The sequence below is a fragment of the Antechinus flavipes genome, chromosome 3 (assembly GCF_016432865.1).
Source record: "Antechinus flavipes isolate AdamAnt ecotype Samford, QLD, Australia chromosome 3, AdamAnt_v2, whole genome shotgun sequence".
NCBI classification, from domain to species: domain Eukaryota; kingdom Metazoa; phylum Chordata; class Mammalia; order Dasyuromorphia; family Dasyuridae; genus Antechinus; species Antechinus flavipes.
Window position 1 is genome coordinate 582,642,405 of NC_067400.1, and position 19,028 is coordinate 582,661,432.

The window sequence follows — 19,028 nt, forward strand, 5'->3', positions numbered from 1 at the left end:
GACAAGGCTCTGCTTGCAGCGGTTCCCAGCCTTTTCCTGACCAGTATAACCTGCTGAGTCAAATTCTTTCTAGGTATTTTCAAACAATCCCAGCAATCTGGGAGACCGGCGTTTAGCAGATGTTTGTCATTGCTCTAATGCCCTGCTGGGATTAGGAGTTTGGCAAGAAGAAAGGATGAGAGAAGGGGAAAGAAAAAAGGGAATAGATGAGAGAGAAGAAAAGGATAGCCCCCAGATTAAGAAAGGTTCAGCTCTGGGAGGCTAGAGCAGGGGTCCAAAGAATCCAGCTCTTGTCCTGACTTAGACACTAACTCAGTTTTTAATGGAGCAAATAACTTCCCTTCTTAGCCTTCAGTTTCCCCATGCAGAAAATAAAACTAGAGGATAATTTCTAAGGGCCCTCCCTGCTCTGCCCTCCTGTGTTCTAAGGCCCTCCCAGCTCTGACCTCCTGGGTTCTAAGGGCCCTCCCAGCTCTGACTTCCTGGGTTCTAAGGGCCCTCCCAGGTCTGACATCCTGGGTTCTAAAGGCCCTCCCAGCTCTGACTTCCCGGGTTCTAAGGGCCCTCCCGGCTCTGACCTCCTGGGTTCTAAAGGCCCTCCCAGCTCTGACTTCCTGGGTTCTAAGGGCCCTCCCAGCTCTGACTTCCTGGGTTCTAAGGGCCCTCCCAGCTCTGACTTCCTGGGTTCTAAGGGCCCTCCCAGCTCTGACCTCCTGGGTTCTAAGGGCCCTCCCAGCTCTGACCTCCTGGGTTCTAAAGGCCCTCTCAGCTCTGACATTCCGAGTTCTAAGGGCCCTCCCAGCTCTACATTCTGTGGGCTAAGGTTCTTCCTATTCCTGATATTCTTGATCCTAAGATCCTTTCTAGTTCTGATATTCTGTGTTCTTAAGCCTTTTCCATCTCTGACAATGTGCTAAGGTCTCTTTTAGGTCTAATAAATGGTGTTCTAATGACATGTGATTTCTCATGGCTCCTAAATAGCTTAGGAAACTTTGTGGAGGAGCTTCCCAAGAACAGGCAATGAGTGTCTAACTTATGTCAGTAGTACAACCTTACCATGGTCTTACCATCATCATCAATAAGAACAATAATAAAACATAATTATTATTCACAAAAATGAACACTTATAACATTGAATACCCAGTTGAATGGAGGAAGTGGAGGTAGATATTAGGCATATGTTCCTACTTCTTACCCTCCCTTCCAACAATGTTCTTTCCTTTCTCGAGTCTCCTACTAATACCTTCTGGGCTCCAGGTTCCAGCCTCCAGTTTTCACACTCTAGGTTCCAGGCTTCAGCTTGGACTTTGCCACTTTCCCCACCTTGCCCATTGCCCCAGACCAAGGGCAATCATCACCTTTCTCAGAGCTAGAGCTGATTACAAATGCACATCTGTGGAAACGGCCAGACTAGGCCAAGTCCATTACAGAAGTCCAATAGAAAGACCACTGGGTTTGGGCTAAAAGAACCAGGGCTCAACTCCAACACTGGGAAAGTCACTTGACCTTGCTAACCCTGTTTTCTGATATTTAAAGTCGGGGAGATGAATGTAAAGCTCCTCCCCCCCCCCGCCCTAAATTTATGATTCTCTGATCCTGTTTCTTCTACTTAGGACTTGGCGAAAGTCATTTAACTCTTGGGGTCTCAGTCTCCTTTTCTTTCAGGTAAATAAGAGACTGGATTGATGATCTGGAAGGCCCTTCTAGCCCACAACCCTTTGATGATACCATAGTGAACAGAGAAGCAGGCACTCCTTGGGGAACCAATAGGTCATCTTGGCTCAGTCTCCCCACCTCACATTCACCTTAGCCTCAGGTACTGAAAAGGGCTGGGGAGCCTGAAAGTCACCCATGAAACCAAGGTTTTCAGGAAGAATTAAGAAGGAGAAAACACCTCATCACTCTACCTAAGGGCATAGACTTTAGTTCTAGTTTTCTGGGGCAATCTTTGTCTTAAGCTCATTCCTGCTTCTTATTGCCATCAGGGTAAGCTAGCCTGTCTACTAGATCAGAAATCCCAGGATTAAATCCGGCTCCTTCTTTTTGATGGCAAGTCATTTCCTTTCTGTGCCTCAGTTTACTGATCTGGAAAATGGGAAGTGGTGCTACCTAAGCTCCTTTCTGGTTTTAAGTCCTTGATTCTTGGACGATTAGATGAGTATCTACTAACCATCAGTCCCTTCAAGTCCTCCAGGTCAGTAATGGGAATGAGACCAAGGAGACCTCTAATCTTATGTTGGGGGAGAGGGGTTACAAATCCTTCCTCATTCACTTGCTATGAATTTTAGGCAAATCACTTAATTTCTCTAGAGCTCAGTTTCCTCATCTGTAAAATGAGAAGGGCTGGACTTGACGGTAGCTCCAAATCTGTGACTCTATGTCCTGGAGCCCTCATCCTGCAGGTCTCATCTCTCTGGGTCTCTCCTCTTAGGGTAGGGAGGGGCAGCTAAGGGAGGCCCTCTCTTAGAAGTGGCACTCCTCGAACTCTTGGCCACTGGAGCCCCTCATGGGAGCTGTAACTCTGCTGGGCCAGCCCCGAAGCTGTCAGGGCCCTGAGCCCATAGCTTGTTATTGCAGGTGCTGCTACTCCCGCCGCTGCTGCTGCCTCTTCTGGGAAAGTCATATAACGCCCAGCCCCCGGCTCCTGTCCCCATGTTCCTGCCTCTTCTCAAAGCCCTCCTGCCCCAAAGCCAGCCCCTCAGGCTTGGAAGGAGGTCAGGAGCAGGCACTCCAAGCAACTGGCACATCGCTCTGCATCCTGTCACCAAGCCGGGTCAGGACTCTGGCCTCTGTAAGTCACCCACCAGTCCCCAAGCAGTTCATAGAATGGATGGAAAGACTGAAGGGAGCTCAAACATCCTACAGAACTAGAAATCAAAAAAACTTGTGAAGGTTCTTGGTCCTCATTGAATCTTAATTTCTTAATAAGTAAAATAAGGATAATAGAAAGTAGAGGAAGAGATAAATGGACAAGTTCTAAGGTTATTATGTGAACTTGGAAGGGATCTTTGAACCCAGGATGTCAGAGCTGGGAGGGCCCTTAGAACCCAGGAGGTCAGAGCTGGGAGGGCCCTTAGAACCCAGGAGGTCAGAGCTGGGAGGGCCCTTAGAACCCAGGAGGTCAGAGCTGGGAGGGCCCTTAGAACCCAGGAGGTCAGAGCTGGGAGGGTTCTTAGAACCCAGGATGTCAGAGCTGGGAGGGGGGGAGGCCTTAAAAGCTTAGATCTGAGAAGGATCATGGAGACTTCCCAGATGTGGAATTTCTACTATACCCATCAATAGAACTAGAAGCTGGAAGAAACCTGAGATGGTAAAATGCTTAAGCTGGCATAGTAGAACGCACCCTAGTTTTGAATCAGGAGAAATTCAAGTTTACCTTTGCTACGAACTTCCTAAGTGATTTCAGTGGGAGAGTCAATAGGAGACCCATGGAGGAGTGGTCTGCTCACTGTCCCCATGAATCAAAAGGGAAAATTGAGGGAATTTGGAGCATTAGGACACTAAATGGTTAAGTATGGGAATTCAGTGGACCACACTGACTCCATCTTGTGACTCAATTCTGGATCTAGCTCAATTCCCTTACATCTTTCTTTTTTCCTTCCTTCTTTCTTCCTTTCTTCCTTCCTTCCCTTCTTCCCTCCTTCCTTCCTTTTTTTCCTCTTTCTTTCTTTCCCAAATCAAGCAAGGGCATTTATTTGAGCATTTACTAAGGGTAAGAGGTAACACACCCCATGAGCCTCCTCCTTAAGAGGGGCCCCAATTCCCTTTCTATTTAATTATGGTTCTAGGCCAATTTCTGCCTTGTGATAAAACTTTGTTCAATTGTTGGAACTGTGAGATGACTTTGTTGTATTGTTAGCTGTATTTTCTGCATGGCTGAGAAGCTGGACTACCTCTACTGCATCTTTGAGACCCTTCACTGAGGACCTAGGTTATGCTGATCAGAAACTTGGTCAGATCCTGAGACTGTTGCAAAGAGTTTTCTCACAAGTATACATCTCAAGCAAAAGATGTCTTATCTGAAAACTGGCCTAATAATGATCGGTCAATTATTGTTTCCATACTCTGATTCATACATTTGATTCTACCTCTTTTTCTGCTTTCAGAGAATTGCACCTATTCACTCTCCCTCTCCCAACTTGGAAAGTCCCTAATTTTTCCTCCAATTAGAAACCAGATTACCTAATGTTGTATACTATTCAACTGTTTTCTTTTATTTAATTGGTCTCATTTGATTAATTACTTTTAATGTATAAAAATCTGTCTCCTCTTGCATTTAGGTCCAGTGCCAAAACTGAGGAAAATGACTGGTTCTGATTTGTTGGGCAATTGACATATGTTGCTATTTATTAAATAGATACGCTTAGAAAAGCAAACCTTTCTTTCCTTAGTCATTTCATCCTTTACCCATTGCATAAGTCCCTTAACCTCTTGGGGTCTTACCTATGAAATACAGAGATTGGACTACATGGCTTCTAGAGTCCTGTCCAGCTATGCAAAGTTTAAAGAAGAGGGATCATGATGATGTTATTATTCAATCATTTCAGTCATGTCCAACTCTTTGTGATTCCAATTAGGTTTTTCTTAGCAAAGATACTGAAATAGTTGCCATTTCATCCTCCAGTTCATTTTACAGATGAGGAAACTGAGGCAAACAGGATTAGGTGACTTATTCATGGTCATATAGCTAACAGTTGTTTAAGGCCAGATTTGAATTTTGAATTTGAATTCAAGTATTCCTAAGGATACCACCTAGCTGCCCAGCTCCCAAGCCTAAGTCCAGTGTTGCATAAAACTAAATGCAAAAAGTGTTGCATAAAAAACTTGGCTAGAACAGTACAGATGCACTCTGTACTACAAGAGAGTTCAACTTGAAAGAAACATAGGGAATTAAGACAAGACAGCTATGTTAGTTCTATGACACACAACTAAGCCTGAGGGAAAGAGCCCAGCACCCAACTAGAGCCAATTCTATCTGTCCAGAAGTCTCTTTAGGCAGAGACTTAAGCTGGTAAAAACATAAATTGCCTGTTTCTACCACGGGAAGAACTTGGGATTGCTTTGAGATCCAGCCTCTAGGGAAACTACCACCAAAAGAGAGGGAGTTGAAAGGTGAAAAAACTAGGAGAAAATCAAAGAAAATGTCTAAAATTTTCAAAGATTTCAAGAGGATAAAAATTCAGTTAAAAACCTTGAGCATAGACCAACAGCGGAAACATTAATAACAGTAGGGAATATGGTCTCCAGTTCTACTAAGAGAAATGTCTCTCTGAATAAATATTGCAAACCAAAGGAAAATGAATCAATATTTGAAGAGGCAGAGGAATTGTGAAAGCAGAATCTATGATCTACGGAACAGAAATATTTGAAAAATAAAAAAAAATTTTTTTCGAATGTACAGTGGCAAGCCTCCCTTAAAGAAACAAAGAAAAAATAGTGATTGAGAATGCAAAGATTCAGAAGTGAAGGACAATCTGGAAGAAGAGAAGTAATAATGTTCAAAGAAAGTATTATCTCCATACAAGCAAGATATGTTGATCTCAAAAACAAAGTTATAGAGACTACTTAAGGGTTATAGATTTCCCTGAAGAACCTCACAGCTCCAAAAAAAAAAAAGCCCTAAACATAACAATGCAAAAAATAATACAAGAAAACTACCCAGAATTTCTGAATATAAAAACGCAAAATGTGAATCCAAAGATTACCAAGGAAGGAAGGAAGGAAAGAAACAAAAGAAAAGAAACCCTGTGTTGCAAACTCCAAGACATATTGTGGTTCATTTAATAATTACATTGACAAACAAATTCTGCAAGAGAAAAACTTTCAAATATAAAGAAAAAGATATTAAAATAACACAACATTTTTTCTGCATCCATAGAAAATTGCAAGAAGAAATGGAGTAATGTGTTCCAAAGTGCAAAAGAGTTGAAGGTACAGCCTAAGGTGACCCACTATGTAAACCTCAGCCTAATCACTGATGAAAAAATATAGATGCAAAAAAGCATTAGAAGCATTTCTAGAAAGAAAAGCATATGAAAGAAATCATTTGTTTGTCAAACACCTTCCACAACAAAAATACAAGAAAGTCAAGTATACCGCAACCAAAAACAGCAGCAAGATGACAACAGAATAAGAGATTTCTTTCCACAAAGAGATTGAGGTGAAAACAGAAGGCAAATAGACGTGATGTTGGAGAAACAGGCGTGAAACATCATGTTCTAAACTTCACACAACCTCACTAATAGGTGAATTGATGTTTTCATGACCTAAACCACAGAATGAAAAGTTATATAAAAGCGGAAAGAGGAGAAAGATAAACAGGAATATGTCTGTATCCTAAAAAAAAATCAATGGTTAATAATGAAGGGAAAATAATTCTGGGGTACCTCAAAAAGACCACATGAGAATGGATGAAAAGATAAAGGGGAAATACTGAGGGAAAGAAAGGAATGATTCTTATTTCAGTGGTGAGAGGGAATACCAATGTTGAATGCCTCCATAGGAGAAAGAAAAGATTCTATAAGGGAAGATGGGAAGCTTACAATGGGTATAATCTGCAGGAATTTAATACTGAGTACTCATTCTGACCCAGAAAAAAAGGAATCAGAGCTACTGGAGGTACATGAGACCCCAAAGAAGGGGAATGCATGGAGATTATACTCCGCTGAGGAGATTTCACAGCATGTGGTAGGGGGGTTGATTGGGAGTGGGTGTGGGGACTTTGGTGGAGACCATAGATATGACAAAGGTTAATAATGAACTGCACAATCAGGAACATAGGATAATTCCTGTCATAGAACATCCTCTCTATCACCTGCAATGATTTATATTTTTAATAATGAGATATGACAGAAAAAGGAAGTCAGGCAGTAAGACTTAAAAGGCAACAACTCAGAGACCATTTAGAAGAGGCAAGTCAAAATAAGTACCTTAGAAACTTTAATTACTTGAGGATATAGAGAATAGTGAAAGAACAAATAAATATAAGGATCATGAATTAAAAGACAAATGTCTAGAAAGGAAAAGTAAATTATAAAAAGAATAAAGGAAACAAATCATTTTTAAAGGTACAGAAAATGAAAATTTTAAATTAAGAAACAAAACAAGTTAAAAGAGAAAAGGGGAAGGGAGATTTTGACTACATAAATGAGAGAAGAAAGACAAAACAAATTACTAAATGATAAGAAAAAAAGAAAAGGAAATAATAAGTTAAACAAAACTCCAAAGAGGAAAATTTAATTTTTTTTGGGGGGGGGAGAATATTACCAACAAATGGTGAAAAATAGAAACTTAATTCTCACAACTTTAAATGTGAATGGATTAAACAAGCCAATACAATGAAAAACGAATGACATGTGGATAAGAAAACAAAACTCCACAATCTGTTGCTCACAAGAAAACGCTTTTTAAAAACAAAAATAAACACAAAATAAAAATAAGAGGAATGGGAAAATATTATTATGCATCAGGTGAATACAAAAAAAGGCAAAAGTTGCAATCATGCTACTGGAAAAAGCTAAAACAAACTTTTACAACATAAAAGGAAATAAATAAGGAAACAACATTATGTTGAAAATAAGCATGGATAACAAATCAATATAAATATTCAACATATATTCCTTAAATGTTTTTGCATCTGCATTCATAAAAGAAACTTTAAAAAAGAAAACTACAAGAAATTATAAACAGTAACACAATAATGTCAAGAGATTTCAATGGTCCTTTCTCAGTTTTGAGTTGGTCTAAAAGAAAGACAGGCAAAAGAAAAAATAGTTAGTAGAACAGATTTCTGGAAAAACTTGAGCCAAAAGACTTAAAGTACCTTCTAAATTGGATTGCTAAAGAACATACATGTTTCTCAGCAACACATAAAACTCTACCAAAACTGAACCTGTGTTAGGACACTGAGATGTTGCAAACAAATATAAAAAGACAAAAATAGTTGATACTTCCTTTACAGACTTTAACACAGTAAATTATCTCAGGGAACAAATACAAAAACAGAAAATACATATGATGAGGAAAGTTAACATCATAGAAACAATAATTACATGAAAAAGATGAAAATTATCATGATAAAACAAACCAAAATTTCTGGCATGTAGCTAAAATAGTCTTCAGCCCTTACAATCCTAAAATTATGACTATGAACACGTATTAACAAAATAGAAAAGGAATGAATTATTTTAAAATATTCATTTGAACAATTAGAAAGTCAAGAAATAAATATACCTGAAATAAGCACAAAAGAGGAAATATTAAAAGAGAGTAAATAAATTAGAAAAAAATTGAAATGACAAAACCCAAAAAATGACTCTTGATAAAGACTAATAAATTAATAGCTCTTTAGCTAATTTGATTGAAAAGTAGAGTGCAAAAACCCAAATCACTTAAATAACTAATGATATAAAAATCACATCAAAACCAAAAGAAATAAAAAGAATCATTAGAACTTAGTACACATAGCTATATAATAACAAAACTTAGAACACAAAAGAAATTCAGGAATGTTTTCAAAAGACATCAAATACCCAAACAAAAGACCAGATAAAAATTTCAAATAATCCAATCTCCATATAGGAAATAGAACAAGCTGCAAAGAATTGCCAAAGCAGGGAAATATTCTTTATCTTGATAGACTCACAGGAGAATTCTTTCAAACTTTTAAAGAACAATTAGTACCAATACTATATAAATTGCTCTAAAAAATTAAGAAAGTATCTTTGTTTATTAAATAAGGCTAATAAGGGCCTAGTACCTAACCCAGAGAAAGATAATCCAAGAGAATTATGGACCAACATCATTAATGTGTAACTATTAAGAAATTTTTAAAATAAAATCCTGTCAGACAGATTAATGATTCATCCAATAAATCATTCATCACAACCAAGTTGGATTTATACCAAGGAGGCAAGGATGGTTCAACATTAGGAAAATTGACACAATCATTTAAAAACAGAAACCTCCAAGACTACAAGATTATCTCAATAGATATGGGAAAAGTTTTTTTTTAATCAAGTATAATAATGGCTTATGCTGAAAACTCTATGCCTATAATTTATAGATTTATATCAATGATGTTGGTCCATAATTTCTCTTCTCCTTGAAAGAGCTCTTCTGAAAGGTTAGCCCCCAGAGCCTGGAAGACAAGAGATCTGCACTTGGGTCCAGATTCTAACTCTTCTTAATTCCAGTGCATTTTTCTTTCAATTATTTCCTATTCATCCTGTGTATTGCTTGTTTTCTATATATTTGTTTACATGTCTCTTCCCCCATTAGATCTGAAGTTCCTTGAAGGCTGGGACTTTTCTTTGACTCTTGGCACATAGCAGGCACTTAATAAGTGTTTACTGAATTGAATTGAACCTACCTCCTGTGGACCTCAATGTCTTCAGCAGTAAAATAAGAATATCAGAACCACAAGCTACCCATGTCATCAAGGTGTGAAGAGAATCTAATTAAGTAACAGTGGGAAAAGGGCTTTGAGAAGCAGGAAGGACAGTTTAGATGTGAGGTGAAGATGGAATCTCCAAGCCCTGGGGGTCATCATTGCTTCTGGGCAGAATTGGGGCAGGGAAGGCAGTTCTTACACAATACCTTCAGGAGAAAGGGAAATGTATCCTATATCTTCCAGGGAAGAGAACTAAAAGTTCATTGGACCAGCAATCCTGGGTTCAAGTCCCAAGGTTATCACTGAATTTTTCATATGAAAATCATTTTGCCTTCCTCAAGAGTCAGACCCACCATGCTGCTTTTTGATTTCTGGTCACTTCCTGCCATAGTGTTTCTAGTCCTTGGAATAATAATCTGCTATCTATCTGTCTATCTTTCCATCCATTCATCTACCTACTTATCTATTTAGCCATCCATTTATTTATCTATCTATGTCTATCCATCCATCTATCCATTCATCCATCCATCTATCCATCATCTATCTATTCTAGAAAAGATACAGTGATCAATTCTTCCATGGTATCACTCACCCAAGGAATGATCCTAGTGACTCTCCAGACCAAATTATATCTCCTTAGCCACCACCTTTATCTGTTTATTGAAATATGAGTTCCCTCATGACTCTTTCCAATATTGAGATGATTCAGGCCAGTTTCAATGATCTTGTGATAGTGAGAGCCATCTGCACCACAGAGATCCAACTGAGTGTGAATCACAAAATATAGTATTTTCACCTTTTTTGTTGATGTTCCTTTCAATTTTGTTTTCTTACTCATTTTTTCTCTCTTTGATTGGATTTTTCTTGTGCAACAAGATAATTGTATAAATATGTTTACATATACTGGATTTAATATATATTTTAACATGTATAACATATATTGAATTACTTGCCACCTGGGAAAGAAGTTGGGGGGAAGGAAGGGAAAATTTGGAACACAGAGTTTTACAAGGGTCAATATTGAAAATTTTTCCATCCATATGTTTTGAAAATAAAAATAATATTTTAATAATAATATTCTCTTTAATTATTTAATAATAATATTCTCTTTTAATAAAAAAGAAAAGGAAAAAAAGAAAAGAAATATGAGTTCCCTGAATATAAGAACTATTTTTTTTTTGTATTTGTATTCTCCATTCTTAGCACAGGATCTGGTACATAATACTTGATAAATTATTTTATATTCCTTTCTTCCTTTTTTAAAAGAAATAATTAGATTAGTTGATCATTAATAGCCCTCCTAGACATTCAATACTCTAAGGATTCCAAATCTTATGTTCTATGTTCTCAGGGCCTTCCCACTTTGACATCCTCTATTCTAGGGGTCCTTCCAGGCTTGACAAAATGTGTTCTAAGAACCCTCCCAAATCTGACCTCCGTTCTAAGAGCCCTCTTGGCCCTGTGTTCTAAGTCTCTCCCAACTCTGACATCTTGTGTTCTAAGTCTCTTCCCAGCTCTGACATCCCATGTTCTAAGCCCCCTCCCAGCTCTGACCTCCTGGGTTCTAAGTTCTGATAATCTATATTCTGGGAACCATCTTGATTTTTTAATTTTGTATTCTTGGTATCATAGTCAGTCATAGCTGGGAAACACTAAAGGGAAGATCTAGTTCAACTTTCTCCTTTGACTCTGGACCAGAAGCTTCCTGGGGAAAGAGGTCCCTCTGCCCTCAGGAGTTCTCCCTGGGAATTCTCCCTCTTGGGGAGGCCGGGGGAGCCTCGGGAGGAGGCAGCTCGTCTGCTGGTCCCACCCGGAGCCCCAGCCACGGCAGGCAACTTCCTCCAGGAGATTAGAGGGGTCAGGAGCAGCAAGGACCAAGCACCCCCCACTCTGGAGCTTTCCAGCCAGGCTGGCAGTGACATTTGTCAGCAGCTTCCTGTTTGCAGGGATGGTGAGCGTTACCTAGGGGACGACAGGAGGTGTCCCCTTGGCTCGGTCCGCCCATCCTCCTTCGTCTGAGTGCCCTGATACCAGGCTCCCGGCCTCCCTTCCCCAACCCTTCCCAGGACTGTGTTCTGGCCTTATCCTCTCTTTATTCTTAGTTTCCGTGGCTGCTGCTTTAGGATGAAAGGAGCCGCCTGTGTCGGGATACCCGTCAATCCTTGGGCACCAAGTTCCCTTATCTCAGGAACTGGGAACTTTCCAGAGAAACTCAAGGGGCATGAAGGCCCTGCCCAGGTCCTAGAACAAGAAGGGGCATGGGAAAAAAGAGTCGGTTGTCCCCGGAGGGGCAGCTGAGCTTTGTAAAGAGATGTGGGCTGGGGAGAGAAGGAACAAGACTTAGGTAGAGCTGGGAGGAGGGAGGCCAGGAAGGGGTCCAGCCGGGCCCCAAGACTGGGACTCATCCCAGACCAGGACCTCTCCATTCCTGTTCCAGGACCTCCTTTCCATCTGCCCGAATCACTGTAACAGCCTCCCAACTAGCTTCCCTTCCTCTCGTTTCTTCCTTGCCTAGGTTTCCTTATTTGTGAAAGGAAAATAAATAATAGCACCTCCTTCCCAGGATTGTTATGAGGAGAAGATGAGTTAATATCTGTAATATGCCTTGCAAACTTTAAGGTTCCAATGGTGAATGCTAGTATTTCTTTTTTAAAAATTCAATTTTATCTTATTTTCAATTCTAAATTCTCTCTTTTCCCCTCCCCTCTCTCCCACCCATTGAGAAAGTAAAAAAAAGCCAAACTGGTTACAAATATGTATCAAGAAAAGAAATATTTCCTGCATTAGCTGGGAGATATGTATGTATGTGTGCATATGTACATATGTATGTGTGTATATATACATTTATAGTATATATACAAATACATATTTTCTGTTATATATTATATCACATATACCTGTGTGTATAAATATATGTATGTATATTTATATATATGCACATACATTATATTTTCTATATCCATGTATCATATAAAACTATATATAATGTGTTTATATATGAATGTACAAAAATATGTATCTATATTTATATATACACATTGTGCCCTGCTAATGCAAGAGATTTGTTTTGACAGATAGATACAAATATATCACATATATAAATACATATATATCTAGCCATACACATAATCTGCATATATGTATATGTCTGTATCACTCACCTAATGCAGAAAATTTGTGTGTATTCATGCATGTTTACATGTAAATATGTGTATATACATACATATATATATATATACATACATATCCTTTCATCTATACTCAGAGTCCATCAACCAAATGGAGGTAGAAAGTATGTTTCATCATGAGTCCATTGCAGCTTTTTCCATTGTATTGAGCAAAGTTCCAAGTCTTTCAAATTTGTTGTTTTTACAGTACTATTATTATATATCAAATTATCATATAATTATATAATCATACAGTAGGTATAAATCCTATGATTACACTGAAAGATCTTAGAACTTTTCCACCATATCCTATCCAGTCTATTTTACAGATCAGGAAACTAAGGTCCTCACTTCTTCAAGGTTATACAGCAAAATCTTGGAAGACTTGTATTTAAAATTAGGTTTTCTGATTCCCAGGTCAGGATTCTTTCTATAGCACCCCATGCACTCTTTACCCCCATAAAAAGGCTTGGGCGGAGAGAAAAGTGTGTATTAAAAACTGCTAAGACCCAGAGTCAGCACCAAGGTCAAGGTTAGAGAGAGGGACTAGCATGGCTTGGCAACAGCCGATGTCCTTGCCAGAGCTGTTCACCCAGATCCATAGAATCACTGGGTTTGAGTGACGATCAGCCTTCTAATCCAACCTAAAATAATCCCCACTGGCAAGAAGAAAGAGATCATCCAGCCTCAGCCTGAAGCCTCCAAGAAAGGGAAATCCACCCAAAACTTACACTCAGCCCCTCTGCAAAAAGCGGTTGGTAGTCCCTGCCTTCCATAAGATACGGGACCAGAAAAAAGCACAGCTGGGTAAGTTTCTGACTTCGCTTTACAAAGTACCTCGTCCCATTCTGTGAGAGGCTCTGAGGGCAAGAGCCGGAGCCTTCATCCGAGGACTTGTCCTCCTGTCCACCCGCCTGATATCAAAGGGGTGAAACTGTCTGTCTCCCTGTGGCAGCAGTCCATGGGCACTGACCGGGCCTTTCCCAGAACGCTTCCATTTGAAACCCTTTCTGGAATGGCTGGGGATCACTGGGTCGGTATAAATATTTAATAGATGTTTTATTATGCATTGTTGCATTGTTCTTATCATATATTGCTTATTTTGTGCAAAGATGAAGATCACTGTAGACAGACAGACAGACAGAAATGAATGGTTGATGGATGGATGGATAGATGGGTGGGTGGATGGATAGATAGACAGACATGGGTGGATGGATAGGTAGGTAGGTAGAGAAAGAGAATATTAAATGCTTACTATGAATCAATTACTTTACAAAGTGTTGGCAATACAAATAGTATTTGTCCTTAAAATGGAGCTGGAAAGGGGAAAGAGTTACAGCTGGAAATGTCCAAAAAGTTCTATGAAGACCTAGAATGGAGACCAAGCTGGCTACTCAAAGCCAGGGTGGTTCCAGGGCTGAAATCCAATTTTCCAGTAGAAAGGAGTTAAAAATGATGGGGACTACGTGTGCCTGAGGGAAACAATCCGATTTAATAAGCATTTATTAAATGTCCATCACATACAATGCTAGATGCTTGGCTCCAAAGACAAAATGAAAAATATTCCCTGCCTTCAGGAAGATTACGCTCTGCTAAAATAATGTAAACAGTCAAGGATATGCAGGACAATTTGAGGAGGAAGACAATGGCACTAACACGTAAGGAAGATGGGATAGTCTTGTTGTCCTAGGAGACAACACACAAGCAATGCCTGAAAGGAAGCTACTTTGGATTAATTATATTAATCCAATTATATTAATATTATATAATAATAATAATAATATATTGAGTATATATTTGTTTGTATTAATGTTAATTTATATTTTATATAAATATAATAGTAATTAATAATTGATATTATAATTGTATATTTATATAATATGTTAATTATATTAATTAGCCTATTATGCTAAGTTTAAAAGATTTTATGCAAATAAAATAACTATAGCTAAGCTCAAAAGGAAAGCAGAAAATTGAGGGAAGAGGGATGGGGAATTTACAAACAGTTTCTCAAAAAAAGATCCTAGATCTCAAATCTATAAAGAAGTATATAAAATATATAAAATATAAGTCATTCCCCAATTGATAAGTGGTCAAATGAACAGGCAGTTTTCAGGTAAAGAAACCAAAACAATTGATAATCATATGAAAAAATTCTCTAAATCATTATTGCTTAGAGAAATGTTCATTAAAACAATCTTGAGATATCATTTTACACCTACCAGATTGGCTAAAATGATTGAAAGAGAAAATAACAAATGTTGGAGGGGATGTGGAAAAATTGAGATACTAATTCATTATTGGTAGAATTGTGAACTGATCCCACCATTTTATAGCACAATTTGGAATTTTGCCCAAAGGGTGATTAAATTACCTATACCCTTTGACCCACTGAAACCATTACTAGGTCTATTTCCAAAGTTCATTAGGGGAAAAGGAATAAAACCTATATATTCTAAAAATATTTATAATAGCTCTCATTGTGGTGGCCAAGAACTGGAAATTTCAAGGTTGCCCTTCAATTAGGGAATAGCTGAACAAGTTGTGTTTGGACTTGTGAGAGAATACTACCAAGCTATGTGAAATGATGAGTTCAGTGATCTTAGAAAAAACATGGATAAATTGGCACAAAATAATCAAGAGCAAAATGAGCAGAACCAAGAAAATGTTGTATGGTACATACAGTAATAACAATATTGTTTTTAGAACAACTTTGAAGAAGTCATTTTGACTATTATAAACACCCCAATTAATTAATTTATTTTTTTATTTTAATTTTATTTTATTTAATAATAACTTTGTATTGACAGAATCCATGCCAGGGTAATTTTTTACAACATTATCCCTTGCACTCGCTTATGTTTCATTTTTTCCCCTCCCTCCCTCCACCCCTCCCCCCAAGATGGCAAGCAGTCCTATATATGTTAAATATGTTGCAGTATATCCTAGGTACAATACATATTTGCAGAACCGAACAGTTCTCCTGTTGCACAGGGAGAATTGGATTCAGAAGGTAAAAATAACTCGGGAAGAAAATCAAAAATGCAAATAGTTCACATTCGTTTCCCAGTGTTCCTTCTTTGGGTGTAGCCACCCCAATTAATTTAAAAGGACTAATGAAGAAAGATTCTATCCGCCTCCAGAAAAAAGAACTGATAAATAGAAATAGATAAAATGATTTTACATTTATACGTGTTTGTGTCTGAAGGAAGCCATTTCTAGGGCAGGGGAAAGAGAGAAAGAGAAAAAACAGAAATTTACACAGTAAGTTTTAGTATAGATTTTAAAGGAATAGCAAATTGCACATGACAGATTTGCAGTTATATGTGCAGTTTTATTATATTATGTTATGGAAATTCTTGTTTTATTCCATAAATTAAAAGTTAAATAAATAAAGTAAAAAAAAAATTTACTGCAAAGCCCTAAAGCAAGAAATGTTGGAGCAGATAATGTGGGAAGGGTAGTCATTGCATTTAGTGTAGAAAGATAAGTTGAAACCAGATTTGCAAAAGGTTTTAAATGCCAAATTAAGGTGTTTGTGTTATATTGCAGAGATAATAAGGAGCTACTGAAGGTCCTTAAAAGGGGAAATGATAGAAGATTTGGGAAGATGAATTTGACAGTTGCATAGAAGATCACTTGGAGAGGACATAGACTGGAAACTGGGTGTTCAATTAAAGGCTGTTATAATTTCACATGAGAAAAGGGGACAAAAGTAAAAGATGAAAAGATAAAATTGACAAGATTTAGCATCTGATGAACTACAAGGGGAGGGTGAGAAAGAGGGAAAAGTTGACACCCAAAGATGGTGGAAACTTGTTTTACTAGAACCGAAATAGAGAAACCTGTGAGAGAGATGGGTTTGAGGGAATAATAACGATGTCAGTTTGTATTTGTATTTCCCCTTTTAAGGACCTTCAGTAGCTCCTTATTATCTCTGCAATATAACACAAACACCTTAATTTGGCATTTAAAACCTTTTGCAAATCTGGTTTCAACTTATCTTTCTACACTAAATGCAATGACTACCCTTCCCACATTATCTGCTCAGAGCCTTGCAGGACAGCCATCATCAAGGGGTAGGACACAGATGAGAAAACACAGGGGATAGGGTATCTTTCTCCCTTCCAGCATGATTGCCTTCTATGTCTTAAGACAGTATCTTCTTTCTCTCCTGTTGCCAGGAGTAGAGCTGTTGGGGAGTCGAGTGGATCCATCTGTTTCTTGGAGGTGGACAAAGATGGGAGTGGACTCTTGGGGTGGCTGAAGACCTCCAATCAGAGCCGAAAGGGGCAGGAGTCAGAGCTCCGGGATCCCCACGAGGCTCCCCGAGCCACGTGCCAGACAACTTGAGCCACCCACACTCAGACTCTTGGCCTTGGTCTCATGGGGAGCCACGGGCCAGGAGCGACAGCCTCGTGCAGCTGGTCCTAGCTCCCACCAGCCCAGGATCCACAGGGAGCCTCTTCTCAGTCTGGGCAGGATTCCTTAGAGAGTGAGAGGACAAACAAGAGGACTCAGACCTCCCAAAATTTTGGCAGGGCCAGGCTAACCTGAGCTCCGAAAGACAGCCGCCAGTGTGGTTGGATGGGAACACTCTCTCCCTTGTCACTCACGCCTAAAAGTCCATCACAGTGAGTGTCTTTGAGGACAATTGGTCTTGCATCAAATGCTTTCCAAGGCCACGAAGGCACAGTGGATATAGCACTAAGCCTGGAGTCAACAAAACCAAACCTGAGTTCAAGACCTTTGGAAAAACTCCAGGCAATGTTAGAAGGAATCAGAGGATTTGGGTTCGGATTCTGGTACCTATTTGTTTGGTCTTGGAAAATCACTTCATTTCCCCTTGCCTCAGTTTCTCAATTGGCAAGTAAGAAAGGAGAGATACAGAAGGGAATAAGCATTTATTTCCATGTGCCAGGCACTAAGTTAAGTGCTTTTTATAAATAGTATCTCGTTTGATCCTTATAACAACCCTAAAAGGTAAACTCTGTTATTATCTCTACTTGGGGAAACTGAGGCAGACTGAAGTTGGGGTTTTTTTAATGATTTGCCCAGAGTCATTAGTAAGGAAGGTATCTGAGAGCACATTCGAACTCGGCTCTTCCTGATTCTGCTGCTCTGGTGGGTTGTGCTAGATGCTCTCTCAAGTTTCTCTCAGCTTTATTCTTTAGCCAAGAGGGAGCCACTGAGGATGTTTGAGTAGAAGCGTGACTTCAACCAGATCTCTACATGAGAAAGAAAATGCTGGCAACAGGATAGACCCGGCAGGAAATTTTTGCAACAGTCCGGCCTGAGTCAACTTTGTCTCCTTCCCTTTATCCTTCAAACCGATAAAAGGAGAGGGTCCAGGACAAGACTGTCCCTTCCCCTTCTGAGCCTTCCTCACTGAGCCTTCTCCATCCCTCTGACAGTGTGGCAGCTGCACACCAGGCCGGGCACCCCTGGGCCTCCAGAGCTTCAGCCCAGGCAGCCGGAGGGAGAATGTCCCTCTGCTATTTTTGACTAAAGGGCTGGGGCGAGTCAGGGAAAAGCCGGAAACAGAGCGATAGGGAGACCCAGGGAGGTTAGGTGGCTGATAGGGATATTTGTGTTTGAAGGGAGCAGGGGAGGAGCCATTTCCTGCAGGGACTCCGGGGCTCCAGCATGCTCACCCCACCCCCTGCTCTCTTTGCTCAGGTCTGTCTCCCAGAAGCCATTCCCATCCCCTGGAAACAAGACCCGGGGGGCCGAGGTTTGACTCATCCCAAGTAGTAGTCTGACCTTGATTCTCCCTCTTGTTCCTTTTGTCAAATGAGAACTACTGAATCATATATTTATAATCATAATCAGAAGCCTGAGAACTCATCTAGTTTAGTCCTTTTTTTTTCAAAGACAAGGGAAGAGTAGTCTCACACTTAACACTTTCAGGCTGTGTGAGCCTGAGCAAGTCACTTAACCCCAACTGTCTCAGCCAAAAAAAAAAAAAAAGAAAGAAAAGAAAGAAATGGGAGGGAAGTAAAGAAATTAACACTTTTTACCTCAAACTGTATTCAGAAACCATAACAACTCACAGTTTTATAAGCCCAACCCAACCAATTCTGCAATGTCCCCAAGTGTTCATGTGACACTGTCTCTTTCTGTCTTTCTCTCTCTCTTTCTATATCTAGGATCGTCACCTGGACCCGAGTAATCTGGCAAAACCTTTGGTTTCCTTCTCAGAATAATGAATAATATAAAATACATAAATTACAGAAGGAAGTCACGTATATTAAAATAGAATTATCAATATAATTTGTTAAAAACTACAGCCCCGAGGTTAAGAATCCCTGTTTTTATGCATATTATATCCATATATATCTGCATAAATACATCTATGTATAGTTTATACATATGTCTTTATATTATAGCTGCTTAAGTTGACATCCAAGTCATCCCGCAACCTGGCGCCCACCCTACCATCTTTCTAGTCTTGTAATAAGCCATTCACT